Source organism: Dama dama, chromosome 24, assembly GCF_033118175.1.
Source record: "Dama dama isolate Ldn47 chromosome 24, ASM3311817v1, whole genome shotgun sequence".
In the NCBI taxonomy this organism is placed as follows: Eukaryota; Metazoa; Chordata; class Mammalia; order Artiodactyla; family Cervidae; genus Dama; species Dama dama.
The window spans coordinates 14,680,216-14,692,767 of NC_083704.1; positions in this window are offsets into that span (position 1 = coordinate 14,680,216).

The following is a 12,552-nucleotide window of genomic DNA, read 5'->3' on the forward strand; positions in this document are numbered from 1 at the left end:
CTGCCACACATCAGGCTTCCCTGTTCCTTCCCTGTGTGAGTAGGTGCAAATGTGTTCATACTTGGCAGCGTGAGGTGACTCAGGATGCAATGGAAGAAGGCCAGTAGTGGACAGCTAGGCAACCAACTGGGACCCAAGAGAAGTGGTGATAGGAGGTACCCTTGGCTTCAGTTTTTGAGTGGCTTGAGGGTTGTAATGGGAAATACAAGCAGGGTATCTGCGGGTTCACAGAGATTTGCAGAGAAAGGATTAGGCTTATACTATGGAGCAACATTGGGACCTGGTTAAAAATCATGTCAAAAAAATTTACTAGACCTGGATACAAGGTTAAAACTAGATTCACCAGGTCATCACACTGATGCTTCTGTTTTGATGCTGAATTGAACTGCTCTCACCCCCAGCCCTGTGACGCTCATTGGATAAAAATAGCTCTGCATACAGGGAACTTTGCTTCCATCCATTTCTGCCTCTGGTAGAGACTGTTTGGCACCATTTAAACCTAGCAATGAGAAGAAACAGAAGTGGATGTGGACCTGTTTCTAAGCTGAGCACTTCAAAGATCCCACAGGGCCTCAGAATACAACAGAAAGTTGGAATTTCAAAGAGAACATAATTGACTATAGAGATGAAGTTGGATTGTACAAGTGACGCTGAATCTCCCAAGGATTAATGAAAGTGGAAAACTGCTTACCATTCAGAGGCCTGAAGGGACAAGGTGAGGAAAGGAAGTCTGGTGAGAGCTGATGCTGAGAACTTGAGACAGTGTGACTTAGGTCCTCCTAGAGGTGCAGGGTTCCTATGACAACTGAGACACTGGGAGGGGAGACAGCTAGGGGATCATGCCATGATCTCACTCTGTCCCAGACTCTCGCTGGGATGGCCTGCTAGAAAATCCAATCAGAACCCAGAGGGGAAGGGGTCAGACGCTGGGGACCAGAGCCTGGCAGAGAAGGTAGGATTTGGATATGATGAAGGACTAGTGGAAAATTATATAAAAGTCTATAACATGGCTATTGTTTCTGTTGTTTAGTCCCTAAGCCGCATTGACTCTATTTTGACCCCATGAACTGTAGCCTACCAGGCTCCTCTGTCTGTGGGATTTCCCAGGCAAGGATGCTGGAATGGGTTGTCATTTCCTTCTTCAGGAGATCTTCCTGATCTAGGGATTGAACCCACATCTCCCACGATGGCAGGTGGGGTCTTTACCGTTGAGCCACCAGGGAAGCCCATAGCATGGTAAAAGCCATTGAAAATCATTTAGTCTAGAAATCTGACTTTCTTCTTCAAATAAATTACCCTCATTGCCTTTAACAATCTTATGCTTATCAAAGGCAAGGCCTTCAAGATGATATATTTCATAAATACATTCATATTATTTTAATAATTTCTGAGTGTAGAACTGCAGAGATTTGTATGCATTGCTAAAGAAAGAAAATGCAAAAACCAAAAAACATATCTGTTACCTTTCTGTATGTGCTGACATGTAATATGATCTCCATTTCACTGAAAAGGAAGCTCAGAGACCCTGCAGGAGCTGAGGTGGATCCATATCCCTAGAATGACATCACATGAGATCTGATGCTAAGGTTACAGAACTCCCCAATTGCCAACACATCTCTGTGCTGCCATGAAACTCTGTGAATGCCTTGAGACCAATGCAGTAGGACCAATTCCATTCTGTGTTTACTGACCACCTAATATGTCCCAGGCACTGTGTTAGGTGCATAGAATGACAGAATGGCAGTAAGACAGGGAATCAGAAACTTGAATCCTTTTAGAGACCTCACTTAAGAGTGCCCGCCATCTGCATACTGCTGGTGTGCTAGTGATGTTTTTCCTATTTTTATAGTAGTGGGAGGGCTTCCCACATGGCTCAGTGGTAAAGAACCACCTGCCAAGCAGGAGATATGGGTTTGATCCCTGGGTTGGGAAGATCCCCTGGAGAAGGAAATGACAACTCTCCCCAGTATGGCAACTGGAAATGACAACTTCTCTCTCTTGCCTGGGAAATCCCATGGACAGAGGAGCCTGGTGGCCTACAGTCTATGGGGCCACAAAACAGACATAATTTAGTGACTGAACAACAACAGCATGATAGTGGGAAAGATAATGTTTACTCATTTGCTTCAATAATCTTCTCCCTTCACTATTTTAGATCCTTCCATGATATCATTTTAAGTCCTTCTCTTTCTCCATCTCTTCCATCCTACCCACACCCCCTCACCCCCATTTCCAGTCCCCACAGGACTGGGAGCCAGTAGTTGCAGGGAAACACTGTGCCAGGATGAGGCTGCCTCTTGACACAAGGGATCTGAGATATCCTTGTTGCTCTGAGCACACTGGTCCTCTGGGTATAACACTATGGAGCTAATTAGCAAGCATCTCCAGGTACTTGGCTCAGAAACAGGCAAATTACACACATAATCTCCTTTAATTTGTTCCTATGCATGGAATTTATTTACACACATCAGTTCTCTGCTTTCAGTGCTGCCGCCACCAGAATGACTAGTGTCGTGAAACTAACGAAAAGCAAATCATTTCTGATTTCTGACTTTGCTGGCACCAAGTCTCAGTCTCCTTGGGTTATGCGGTTCTCATTTGTTTTAAGGCACACAAGTTTGAATACAAAATAAAGTAAAAATGGCTAAGTGAAGGGAGAACTTTGAAAAGGAAAAATGAGACGTCCCATGGCATGTGCTAGACTAACCGTGAACAAGTTTCATGAGCACACATAACAGTGATGGAAAGGCAGCTTATAAACTGAGCCTGAACACTTGGTGAGTGCCCCCACTTCCTTATCTGAAGGAGATCTCTGATAAGTTTACATTTCTTTCCTTCTATCTTGAGCCCTCTTTCCCTGAAAACCCCTCTTGTTTTTTCTGCCACTTTTTAGAAAACCTTGGCTTTGTGGGAGGGGTTCTTCAGCAACTTTGGGAAAAACGGCATTCAGTGACAAAACTGTTTAAGTTTAGAGTCAGGAGGCAGTTTGGAAATCATCTGATTCATCTTCCTCATCTCACCTACTAAGAACCCACTGTCTAGCAATGCAGAAATAGACATTTCCACGAGAATGGAAATTTTCCAGATACGCACTCTCTGATATGGTAGCCACACGTAGCTGTTGTACACCTGAAATATGGGGGTCGTTTTCATTCAGTCACTAAGTCATGTCCAGCTCTTTGCGACCCCCTACAGCACGCCAGGCTTCCCTGTCCTTCTCTATCTCCTGGAGTTTGCTCAAGTTTATGTCCACTGAAATATGGTTAGTGTGACTGAGTTCTAAATATTATTTGCCTTTACTTTAAATTTAAATTCAGATAGTCACATAGGGATAGAGGCTTCCGAATGGAAGTGGAGGTCTGGAAAGTTCTTGAATTGTACCCAGTGTCCCACAGCTTCAAAGTGGAAGAACTCACCTGATTGTACCAGCAGCCAGTGACTCAGTTCAGGGATCTTTAATAGTTTTCAAATACTCGAGTGAATCAACCTACTAAGCCCAGAATGTACAATTAAGGTGCAGGTGTGACGTGTCAGCTGCCTTGGCAATGACAAAACATAATGGGAGCTGTCAGTATCTGGCAGGGCAAGAGGAAGAGGGTCCCCCAATAGCATCATCTTATAATGTGATTACACCAGATATGATGTTCACACTGATGAAAAGAAAGAGAAGTTTGGATGTATTTTAAAATTTTTATAAAGACAGATGAGATGGAAGCTAAAATATTTATAGAACCATAAAAATTAGGAGGTGGGAGAACAAGAAAGACAAGATTGAATGGGTATAAGAATGTGAAATTGATTATTGAGCAGGAAGTTAATAGACAGTGTCCTAAAATGGACAAATTAAAGAATAAATAAACATGGACAGTTACAACATATTTGAGCAGAATAGGTGAAAGCTCTCTCTGAGGAGTGGGGCAATGAAGAGGAAGAAATGGATAGACACACAGGGTGTTAACACTTTACAGCATTTTGTTATTTGGGGCTATGCTTGTGTTTTGTTTTGTTTTTGTTTTTCTATTTTTAAAATATGAGCTTCATAGGTTTAAAATTAGGGCAGGAAATAAATTTATCAGAATTTTTGTTTAATGAAGGGATGCTCAGAAACAACACTGAAGGCGCAATTAAATAGATCACTACTTGTCCTCATATATTTAGCCAGATATACAAAAATATTTACCCACAGAATCACTTGTATTTATCTAACATATAAAACCATTGATTTTCCTCTGGCAGTCCCAGACTCTGGCTTCCGTTAAGTTAGATCTTCTAAACAATTTTTCAGTGAAGTCAAAATAAGATAAATCAGGTTGAATATTACACACATTCAAACAGCTCTAAATAGACTCCAGTGAAAGATAGGAAATACAAGAGCAGACGTGATCTTGCCTGTTGGAACATCCCAGCAAAGAGTGTTCCCGGTACGTGGTCCAGCCTGCCTGTTTGACACACATGCTGACCTTGAATGGGGGTAGAGCGAAGAAGGTCCTCACTTAGGAGAATTACGGGAAGCGAGACAGAGCTGCCCAGGTTGTAGCAATTAAAGTCCTTTTTTGGAGGGGAGGGGCAATCAGACAGCAGGTTTTATTGGCAAGAACTCAGTGCAGGAGCTGGGTCCTCCTCCCTTGTTTCTCCTCCTTGAAATGCTTGCAGTGCTGCTTTTTCCAGTCCTGCAGGCTCCTCGGGTCCACATGGGACTCCGGGCGCTCCTGGCTTCGGCCTGCAGCGGGCCGCGCACTCCTCTTCCCTTGGCTCCTCTCCGCTCCTGCCGCCGCCACCAGCTCTCACTCCTCTGGAGCATCCTGGCCCTGGGCTCTTTCACGAGCTGCTCCCCGGCTGACGCTTCTGCTCCGCTGCTACCAGCTGCACTCACAGCGGCTCCCACGTGGCCTCCAGGGTCGCGTAACACTCGCGCTCCTCAGCCTTGGGCTCCTGAAGCTGTTCTCACCATGGCCACAGGGAAGCCACCCCAGAGACGCGCAGCATGGCCCCAGCTGCCCGCGAGAGGTCAGGGGGTCATCTGGATTGGCACCAGAGTCCTGGAGCCCGCTTCCAGAGCGGTCACCAGCCAGAGCAGGCTGCGGCCCTGCGTGGCCACCACCATCTTGCCTCTTAAAGTCCACTTTTGAGCGTTGTGTTGAGAATTGCAGAGACCTGGTTGCAGATAAGAACTAAAGATGAGCAATTGACCTTCTCCAGAGCTGTTGTACAGAGACTGAAGGGCCAGCCTCTTGGTGTGGAGAGTAAGGGATCCCAACAAGGCATGGACATCTGTGCAAATAACAGGGTCCATAGGCTGGGGAGCAGACTGGTAAGATGAACTTGAAGACGGGACCCAAAGCAGCTAGTGGTCATAGAGAAAGACCTTGCCCAGCACCGTCAGATTGGTCCGGCCATCCCTCCACTGCAGGAGCTCACTCTTCAGGTTGACACCTGAGTAGAGGTAAGTGGAGGTACAAACAGGTTGCACCATAGTGGAACCTCCTGGCCAATGAGTACCTGACCTTCTGCCCATGGTCTGATAAGACTCTAGGAGGTGTGATGAGTCTGTTCTTTAGACAGATAAGCAAACACTTTATTCAGCACTTTATTCTTATATGATCCTTGTACTTAAGTTTCACATCTCTGTCTTCAAGTCTCCTTTCCTAAAATTTCATTTTGAGTTATTTCACATTCTTGAATATGATCCATACAGTAAACCTCCTAAAAAGTCTGTCTACCTCTGCAGTCTAAAATGCTGCAGGATGCTCTCCATCTAGGCCCTCCTAGGGCAAAGGAAACAAAATAAACATTTTATTTGCTTTCATTCCCTACAATCAATGAATTCTGGAGATGGTCTAGTTCATGGTTTTTCTATGCCTGACAGACATAGAAACATTCATCTCGAGAATTGCATCCTCCTACCTAAGTTGACTGCAGACTGCCAGTCTCACTAACCCAGTGGGCACTGACCCAGTGGACACTTTTCTGAGTCTCCAACACCAGATTCTTGCCAGAAATTCCCAAGGAATCTGTAAGCTAGCCCTGCGTAGGATCCAGACTTCTTTGCTCTCCTTTAGTTTCTGTAGATCCTTTCTATAAAGTGTGGATCTTTCTTCAGAAACCCACTTGCTTCAGTCTTAGGCTCACTGCTCTTGCAGGATGCCAAGAATTACTGTGGTTGTCCTACGTATTTCAAAATTGATTTCAAAAAAAGTCATCTCTCCTGCCAAAGAAGTGATGCTCTTGAACTGTGGTGTTGGAGAAGACTCTTGAGAGTCCCTTGGACTGCATGGAGATCAAACCAATCAATCCTAAAGGTAACCAACCCTGAATATTCAAGGACTATTCAATATTCACTATACAGAAGGACTGATGCTGAAGCTGAAGCTCCAATACTTTGGCCACCTGATGTGAAGAGTCGACTCATTGGAAAAGACCCTGATGCTGGGAAAGATTGAAGGCAAAAGGAGAAGAGGATGAGATGGTTGGAGAGCATCGCCAACACAATGAACATGAGTTTGAGCAAGCTCCAGGAGATAGTAAAGGACAGGGAAACCTGGGGTGCTGCAGTCCATGTGTTCGCAAAGAGTTGGACATGATTTAGTGACTGAACATGTCTACTGTCTTGGTCTTCTCGGGCTATCATGACAAAATACCGTAGACTAGGCACCTAAACAACACATTTTAGTTCTTTTACATTTCTGGAGGCTAGGAAGTCCGAGGTCAACGTGTCAACAGACTGATTTTTTGTTTAGCTTTCTTCCTGGCTTGTATATGGTTGCCTTCTCACTATGTCTTCACATGGTCTTTCCTCTGTAGGCACCTGAAGGGAGAGAGAAATAGCTCTCTCTATTCCTCTTCTTATAAGGCCTCTAATGACATCATGAGGGCCCCACCCTCATGACTAGTCAAAACCTAATTTCCACCCAAAGGCCCTACATTCAAATATCATCACAGTGGGAGTTAGGCTTAAATATATGAATCTGTGGTAGAAAACAAATATTCAGTCCAGAACCTTCCACCCCTGGCCCCCTTCCCCAAATTCATGTCTTTCTCTCATGCAAAATACCTTCATTCCATGCCAACAGTCCCCAAAGTTTTCACTTTCCAGCATGAATTCTAAAGTCTGAGGTCCAAAATCTAATCTAAATATATCTCTATTAGACATACATGAGACTGTAGGTATATTCACCCTGAGGCAAAATTCTGCTCCAGCTGTGAATCTGTCAAACAAGACAAGTGATGTGCTTCCGAAATACAGTAATGGTACAGGCATAGTCTAGACATTCCCATCCCACTGGGAGAAATAGGAAGGAAAGGGTGACAGGTCCCAGGAAAGTCCAAATCCTATCGAGGCAAATTCCACCTCATCTTAAGCCTCAGAAATAATTCTCACTTATTTCAATGCTCTGACCTCCAGACCCACTGGGTTGGCGGTTCCATCTTCTAGACTCATGGGAGCTGTGGTTCCATCTTCAGACCCCCTGACTGGTGGCCCATCCCTCAAAGCTCTGCCAGGTGGCAGTAAGCCCCCAAGGATGGAGCAGCCCTGTCCCCAGGCTCTGGACAGCAGCCAGTACAGTGGAGACAGTCCTGGGAATCTCTGAATCACCTTCAGGATTATTCTTTTCTTTTCTCAAAGCATAGCCCACATTTGAGCTGCCCAGGGGGCACTAGTGGTAAAGAACTTGTCTGCCAGTGCAGGAGATATGAGAGATGCAGGTTCGATCCCTGGGTCAGGAAGATCCCCTGGAGGAGGGCATGACAACCCACTCCTGTGTTCTTGCCTGGAGAATCCCCACGGACAGAGAAGCCTGGCAGGCTATAGTCCATAACGTCAGAAAGAGTCGGACATGATTGAAGTGACTTAGCTCATGTGCACTCAACACACTTTCACAGCTGAAGAGCTGTATGGTTCAGTCCTATAGAACCAAAGAATTTTGAAATTTGTTTTTTCTGTCCACTTGATTACCAGATGGTAGTGTTTCACTTGTATAATCCCGTCTCTATTCCTGGCTTCTGCTGAGATGGCGGCTTAAGTTTGCAAATGGTACCCATGATCTCTTTTGCAAATGGTTGTTCAGTCATCCCCTTACTCTTCTCTTCAGAACAAGCTTTCTTTACTTTTTTTTTTTTTGTGTGTGTGGTATGGATAAGCTAATAATTTTGCAATATCTGCAAGTTCTGATTCATTTTTGCTAAACTATACTATCTGCATTCCTCTTCTTTTGCATTTTACTATAAGCAGGAAGGACAAGTCAGGCTACCCCTTTAATACTTTGCTTAGAAAGTTCCTCTGCTAAATATCTGATTTCATGACTCACAAATTCTCTCTTTTACAAAACACCAGAACATATTTTAGCCATGTGCTTTACTACAAGGATCTCCTTTCTTCCAGTTTCCGATCTGAGAACTGACCAGAATTGCCTTTAGCTTTCGTATTTCAAGACCAGGTCTCAAAACATGATCTTTCTCTACCCAGTACCCGTTCGTAAGTCACTTTCACAATTTCGGATATTTGTTACAGCAGTGTCTTCTTCTTGGTATTAAGCTCTGTATTAGTTTTCTCAGGCTGCCAGAGCAAGATATCACATACAGGGTGGCTGACACAATGCAGATTTATTTTCTTATGGTTCTGGAGGCTTGGAGGTCCCAGGTCAAGGTGCTAGATGACTCTGTTTCTGGTAAGGGCTCTCTTCCTGGCTAGCGGGTGGCTGCCTCCTTCTTACATCCTCCAATCCAGTTACCGCCCCAAGGTTCTATCTCCAAATAACCTCACATTGGGGTTTAGAGCCTCAGTATATGAAGTCTAGGGGGACACAAACATTCAGTCCAAACAACTACTTATCATCAATGTATGTTCATTGCTCACAAACCTGGTGGATAGGGATCATATTGCCTTGCTTTCTGATCCAGCCCTCTGATTTGGCCAGTTTATCCCTCTTGATGTGGTTTCTTCCAGCCCATCCTAGTGTTTGAATTTGATCACACAATCCACAGGAGATGTGTGCATGCATTTTAGCCCACATAATATAATTTATGAATTTCTATAATCGCTCTTGTCCCTTCTCCAGAGTATCTCCTACCTCAAAACCCAGCACTTATATTTTTCCTCCACTTCCACTACATCTTCTGGCCAGGATCGAGGTTTCCTTGTTTCACTAAGAAATAGTGTGTGCATGCTAAGTTGCTTTAGTCATGTTCGACTCTTTCCGACCCTATGGACTTGTAGCTCGCCAGGCTCCTCTGTCCATGAGATTCTCCAGGCAAGAATATTGGAGTGAGTTGCCATTTCCTTCTCTAGGGGATCTTTCCATCCCAAGGATCAAACCTGCATCGCATATGTCTCCTGCATTGGTAGGCAGGTTCTTTACTGCTTGCGCCACCGGGGAAGCCCTGAGGAATAGTACAAGACCAGAACTCAAACATATTTGATAGGCATGTGGTGCGGCTGAGAATTACCCTGATGACAGAGTGATGTGAGGACAGCCAGCCACAAACTTCACATTAACTCTCAGTCTCCGGCTTTGTAAGAGCTCTCGATCTGTTTATTACAGTTTCCAGCACTCTGTGTTATTGGCTTCTGGCATTCTGTGTTCAGTGATTTGACCATTTGGAGGTCAACTTGACCCAGGGACACCGCAATCTGATAGTCTAATATCTTTCATGCCACCTGAGGTGTCCTCTGAGTTGCTGCTGGGGGAAATTTCATGCTGAACTATTTCTGTAGTTGTGGATGTGTTGAAAGCTTGAGGTGTCCATCTTCAAAATCAGGTGAGAGAGGTTTCCAGCTGCTAGGACTTCAACACAGTAATTCAAAACTTAAGCTGTGGACCCATGACAAATAGATCCTATAGCTCTCTTCTGGAGAAAGGGAACTATCAGAAAGATCTTATTAAAATTTTAGGTAGGAAGGATAAAGATCAAAGAGGGAAGGAGGAAGAGATGGGAAAAGAAAGAAAAGAATGGCAAATGGTTTTTACACATGAACATTTTCTCATCTTATTATGAGATATGGAGAGTTTTTTCCTTTTACTATTGAATCTGCTTCTGATGTTAATCATAATTTGAAATAAGCTATTGGCTACTGAGTATGGGTATTTCATTTTTGTCTTTAGCATCAGTGAAGTTGTAATAAGGTGTCCATGGACTTGAAAGAACACAGGTAGTTCAGAAGCTTCATAGGAAGGTTTTCGTGTGTGGGACAACTTGCAGCTGAGAAATCTTCATTTAATTCTAAACTCTTCAATTAATGATGATTTATGAATTATTTAAGTTCCTGGGACCTTCATATCCACATTTGCCAGCTGAGAGAGTTGATGAAATGACACTGAAGACTTTCAGAAGTTCTATTAGAAGTATTCTACGTTATGCTGTGCTATTTTGTTCCATTCTTCAGTGTTCTTGAAATCATTCATAGAAGAGAAAATCATGTAATTTATCATCCAAATCAGGACAGTTTTGATATCCTTCAAAGTCAAAGTGAAATATTGCTTTGTAAAAGACATTTTAAAAAGTTTGAAAGATCACAGAAGGGGGTGGGAGGTAATTTAGTTGAATTTTCTTGTGGATTTTGGAAATGAAAATCCCATTGCTGGTAGAGAACCCTTCACTTGCATGTGTGTCAGTGCTTCTGCACCCCCAGCCCTAATGGTGTTGGAAGCCTTGCCTGGAATTTCTTTTCAGAGGGTTCTTTTGCTAAGAGGAGTGCACTCCTCTCTCCTACGCACCCATGAGTCAGGAGCCCCTCCTTGGGTCTCCCACAGCGTCCATGCAAACCCGTAGCTCAGCAGCCACTGCACTGCTCTATTTATTCTTGTTGATTTCCTTGCCTCCCTCCTCCAGAAGATGGAGGGCAGAATCTGGGTCTTTCGTCTCTGTTGCCCCAGGATGTGGGCATCAGGGCTGAAACCAAAGGGAGATAAGCCGTTCCCTCCTGGGATGGTGCTGTGTCCTGTGGGGCCAGCGTTGGAGTGGACCTGAGTGTGATGCTTCCTGATGTTGGGCCCCCTGGGTATTTTGCATGCTTCCCTCTAGTCCAGACCCCAGTGGGTCGAGTGCTGAGCAAATAACAATCCTGTAGCAAAGCCAGTGATATGATCGAATGCTGAACTTTGAATTTGGGGTTTGTGGGTTTTTTAATTTGTTTATTTGGCTGCATTGGGTCTTAGTTGCGGAATGCAGGATCTTTGTTATATCATTTGGGATCGTCCGATGCAGCGCAGGGGCTCTCTAGTTATGGCACAAAGGCCGCAGAGCACGGGCTCAGTGGTTGTGGCTCATGCGCTTAGTTGCTCTGTGGCATGTGGGAGCTTAGTTCCCAGAACAGGGAGCGAACCATGTTCCTGGCATTGCCAGGTAGATTCTTAACCACTGAACCACCAGAGAAGTCCCTGGGCCTCATTTTTAAATGTAGGTTTTATTTTTATTTCAGTATTGTGAGGCTAGCAGGTCAGAAGATGATTGCCATTGAAATGATGATTTGTTACTCAGAGTTCCCAAAAGGAGGGGGCATGCCACACTATCCAGGGGTCACGTGGGGAAGCAGTCCTTTAACGGCTGTACTAATTGGCTGGTCCCAAGGAGGCAGTCCCTCCAGGTCAGCGAGGCTGCCAGTTTTCAAAACATCAGAATGAAAAGATGTGGAATTCAGGTTTGCCAGAGTTTGAACACATACTGCTGTGTTTAAGCCCCATGTCCTAAAGCATACCAACCTGTCTCAGAAAACAGGAGTGTTAATAATACAGCAAGCTTACTGTGTTGTCATGTGGATTAGAGCAAAGAGCCTGGCACACAGTAGGTGTTCAAGATATAGCAAACATTAGTCAGTATGCACGGTAGGCTATAGCATGGCATATGCATTTGTACATATATAACACAATTTGTGGGGAGAGAGGGCTCTGCTGTTGTTTTGAAAATGACCTCCACTTTTGGCCACTTCTTCAAATAATACTCTGAAAAATTTTGCCAGACTAAGCTGCTCCTGGAAACTTGAGTCTCTCTCCAGGGTCCTGAAACTTTTTGCTTTGAATGAAGCTAAAAATAACCCCAAGTACCTTCCTTCCCTGGGGGATGATGGTGCTACAGACTTCACAGAGGAAGTCAGGAGATATGGGGAACTGTGTATGTGTATTCTAAAGAAAATGTCTGGAACTTTCCAAAGCTTTAAAAAGAAGTTCGTTTTGAATGCCTTGCACATTTCAGAAGAAGCTGTCCCTACGCTGGTACAGGTCCTTCTGACATCAAGCAGGAATTTTTATTAGCACGAGAGCGTGTTAAAGAGAGGCCCAGACCATGGCACATGGAAGCAGCAGGGGACAGAGCATAGGCTTTGTCACCAAGCATTAGCTTTCACTTGACAGCGTTTAGGGGCTGGAGGTGATAGAGAGCCATTAACTTCAGACTCTGCCTCCCAAGCCAGCGTTAACATCAGTGGGTTGGAGGAGAAGAGAAATCACAACTGATGTGTTGCGTGAGCTGCAGAGAAGACGTACTGTGTTTGTGGCAGAGACACACACAGCGCCGTTCTCTGGGGACCCGTGCTATTCTCATACTGTCATTCACTGTGAA